The following is a 4673-nucleotide window of genomic DNA, read 5'->3' on the forward strand; positions in this document are numbered from 1 at the left end:
AAAAAAAAAAAAAAAAAAGAATCTATTGTGTTCCATTTGTGTAATATTTAATTAACCAAAATCTTGACTGTTACACATCATTTACCATTTTAATGAAAGGAATTAGATTTAATTGAGCAGGAATTTTGGATAGTTGGGTTCTATCTACAGCAGTAATAAATGAAATTATATGACTTGTATTTACATTTCTAGAGCTATATGTAAGTAGGAGTTCCCAGGGTAATCCCAAACAATTGCTATTGTGGGAAGCTTTTTTTGGCTACTAAACTATGCCCTACAGATGTTGAAGCCTCAGGCCTTAGTGTAAAGCTAACCAATACAACTTGTTCATAATATTTGAAATTCCTAAGTGTGATTGACTCTTAGCTATTGTTTTAGAAGTGTGCAGATATTCGTGCCTGAGTCAGGGAGGCCTGACTCCCAAATGTCTGTCTATTCTGGAAGGAGACAGAACTACAATCGTCCTATGACAGAAAAGGTCCAATTTTTAATTTTTTTTTATTTTTGTTTTTGGACAGGGTTTCACTCCCACAGCCCAGGCAGGCTGGAAAGCTGCGATCTCGACTCAGTGCCACCCTCCGCCTCCCAAGCTTAAGTGATTCTCCGGCGACAGCCTCCGGAGACTACAGGCGCACACCACCACACCTAATTTTTGTAAAGATGGGGTTTCGCCATGCTGCCCAGGCTGGTCGTGAACTCCTGAGCTCAAGCGATCCGCCCGCCTCGGCCTCCCAAAGTGCTGGGATTACAGGGGTGAGCCACCTAGTCCTGCCTGATTCTCTTTTCTCTGCTTGCACCATGACGCTATTTTTGAGAGTTTTTGTTTTTTTCTTTTAAAATCACCATTGACATCCCTCTTCGGCAGAGATAAATTTTGTTTATCTTAGCGAGCAGGAGGAAGGAGACCCCCTTCTCCGAGCCTGTGCTTGGAGAAAAGGAGGAAGTAAAATTAAAGGCCAGTCAGATGAGGTCAGTGGAAGGACCGGTTGGCACCGCAGGCCAGGTCTAAATGTTAAACTCCCTTCTCCTAACCACAATCCTATGTATAGACGGGACATGGTATAGAGGAATTCTCTCCGGAAGGCATTGTTCTTGCTTAACTGCTCAGACCACTACCTAGTCACGTCCCCCAGGCTTGCCTAATCAATCATGACCCTTTCATATGTGCACCTCTTATAGTAAACCTTTAAAAGGGCAGATTTTCTTTGTCAGGGAGGTCGGTTTTTGAGGCCTTGAGCCAACCGCAGGTCCCAGCCGAATAAAACTGCCATTCCTTCCCAGTTCAGTGTTCCTGTGGTTTGTTCGTGGCCGCTCCTGCTTCAAGCAAAGAACAGCTAAAAAAAATGAGCCTTTATCAGTTTAGTATATGCTGAAAATTGTTACCACAATATTTTGAAATATGCTTTGAGGCTTTTGTCTGAATGGTTTTTAGAGTAAAAGGATTATTGCTTTGGTTTTTGTTGTTGCAATGCTTGCTTTAATTATTACTTTAATTATTACTTTGTTGTTAGCAAAGGAAACATGTTAATAGTTTGTTTTCATTGCATTTTTCCTCTATGTTTAAAGGGGAGCGGAACCAACCTTAAGTAAAAGAAGCTTGCCACAACCCTGGATTTTGAAGGTTACTAATTCACATGACCCAGAAAACAGCTCTTTAGTTGTACTGGGAAAGGGGAATTCTTAATAGCTAAAATCATAGTTGATGTTTTTGACAGCTAACAAATTGCCAGGCACACTACAGACTTATCTGTGGAAATTAATTAATCCTCTTACCAACCTTCCAGGTACATACTAGTGTCACTCCCAGTTTACCTAAGAGGAGTCTTGAGACACACAGAGAAGCTAAGCAATTTGCCCGTGGTCACTCAGATAGTGATCCTAGCATGTTGGCTCAAGAGCACACTCCCTTAACCAGAATTCCATACTGCCTTTAATGTGCACAAAATCCTATGCCATATGTTTAGAGTTTGCTTTTGAAACCCTAAATCATTCCAAACATCCTATACTTTCAAGTTTAAATAGTTTCTTAGATCCAGGAGTATTTTCCCGGACATGAAGGGAAAATTAAACCCTTAATTAGAAAGAAAACTTGTAAAAAGCTTCCTCTTATAAAATTATAAGCAAAATTTTATAATCTGTTAGTTTTTGAAAAGCACATTTTTCATTTTTACATCATTTAAGTGTAATTGCTCTCCAAATTTCTACCCCCACTCAGTTAAAGGGCATAATTACAAGTTTTCATTCTGTTTATTTCTGGAAATAAACAGTTTTATTTATTTGAATGGAAAAGACACATTTCCTCAGAAAGATTCATCATCATCTTTGACCCTCCAATAAGACATAAATGGGTAGAATTAGAATCCATTATACATGTTTTAAATACATAAAATCACAGGTAGAACATTTTAATAACTGAGTAGCCAAGGGATTTCTAGATTGAAACTGTTAGCCAATCAGCTAACTAGTTAGCTAATAATATCAGCTATGGCAACGGAGAAAGACAGTCTTTCCTGCTGGCACTAAAAGAAGAAAAAGGACATCTATCCTATAATGCTTGATTTCTTCCTTTGGCATGTAAGAAACCATATCACAGGAATGCTTTCAGAATTAAAAGCAGTGTTTTGACTGAGTTTTATTGGTCAAACCCTACTATAACTGCAGATTTCAAATTCCTGAGTGATATTGTGCCCTGAGGGGGAAAAAGAAAAAGAAATAAGTTTGAGAAGCGCAGTTGCATTTGTTTCTTCTGGTTTGATTTCCTTTAATATGTGATTGAAGGACAGAAAATTTGGTAAGTTTAGTCTGGGTTTAAAAGAAATAAAATGTGCAATTTTTCATATCATTAATGAAAAATTACATATATATTTACATCAATGTAGGTACCGCAAGTTGCTTAACTAATATCCATTCTCTTCTTTCTTTAGGACAAATCCAATTTTGTTCATCGTGGCAATGTGCCCTACTAAAACTGTTTTCCTCCCCTAGACTCCTCTAGTAGCTGGGTTAACCATATGGTCATTTTGGCCAACAAGACATAAACAGAAATTATTAGATATGGCTTCCAAGAAAGCTTTTATTTTCTAATAAAAGAGGGCAGACTCAATTGGCATATACCTTTACCTCTTGTTAAACATTTGTACTTTTTCCTTCTTCCTGTCTGGAAGGAAGACTTAAGTCTTTAAGTCTGGAAGCAGAGCAGCCTTTTTGGAATCATAAGCTGATCATGAGAAGGAAATCCATGTATTAATATGCTAGAGCCAAGAGAAGGGAACCTGGAACAATGGTAATATTATGTGGGTGCTACACCAATTCCAGGCTGCTCACTTCCAGTCTTCTGTGTTACTTGCCAACAAAGGCCATCCTAACTAATTCTCAAAGTTAAACACTGTCACTTTCATATAGTTAGAAAAGAAGAATACTTCTAGAGTATGTTTACTATATCACATATATATTTTTTATATATAAATATATATATTTACTAGAGTAAATTATATATACTAAATAAAAAAATTATATATATATATTTATATATATACACACACACACACACTAAATAATACATATACGCTGGTAAATATATATATTTACCATAATTTGGCCAGGCACAGTGGCTCACACTTGTAATCCCAGCACGTTGGGAGGCTGAGGCGGGTGGATCACCTGAGATCAGGAGTTCGAGACCAGCCTGGCGAACTTGGTGAAACCCTGTCTCTACTAAAAATACAAACACTAGCTAGGTATGGTAGCAGGTGCTTGTAATCCCAGCTCCTCAGGAGGCTGAGGCAGGATAATCGCTTGAACTTGGGAGGTGGAGGCTGCAGTGAGCCAAGATGACACCACTGTACTCCAGCCTGGGTGACAGAGCAAGATGCAGTCTCAAAAAAAAAAAACAAAAAACAAAAACAAAAAACACATATTCTCACCTATAAGTGGGAGCTAACCATTAGGTACTCATGGACATAAAAATGGCAGCAATAGAAACTGGAGATTTGGTGGGAGGGCAATGGAGAGAGGGAGCAAAGGTTGGAAAACTAACTACTGGGTACAATACTTGGTACCTGATGACAGAATCATTTGTACACCAAACCTCAGTATCATGCAATTTACCCATGTAATGAGCCTGCACGTATACCCTGTAAATCCAAAATAAAATTTGAAGAAGAAAAGGAAAATAAATACACAGAAAAGTGTAATTAAGTTTTGCACTTTTAGTTAAAACAAGTAGAAGAATCAGGATGTGGAGAGGGATTCTAAAATTAAAATATGTAGTCTGTGTTTTATAGACAGCAACCTGGCATATATGTCAAAAGTAATGAAAATATGAATGCATTTCCCATAATACCACTCCTGGAAATTTATCTGAAGAAATACTTAGGAAGAAAAAAGTCATGTGCATGTCACTGAATGATGTCACTGAAACATTTAGTTAAAAGAAAGCCCTTAAGGCCGGGCGTGGTGGCTCAAGCCTGTAATCCCAGCACTTTGGGAGGCCGAGGCGGGTGGATCACGAGGTCAAGAGATCGAGACCATCCTGGTCAACATGGTGAAACCCCTCTCTACTGAAAATACAAAAAATTAGCTGGGCACGGTGGTGCGTGCCTGTAATCCCAGCTACTCAGGAGGCTGAGGCAGGAGAATTGCCTGAACCCAGGAGGCGGAGGTTGCAGTGAGCC

The sequence above is a fragment of the Cebus imitator genome, unplaced genomic scaffold (assembly GCF_001604975.1).
Source record: "Cebus imitator isolate Cc_AM_T3 unplaced genomic scaffold, Cebus_imitator-1.0 Scaffold50, whole genome shotgun sequence".
Lineage (NCBI taxonomy): Eukaryota > Metazoa > Chordata > Mammalia > Primates > Cebidae > Cebus > Cebus imitator.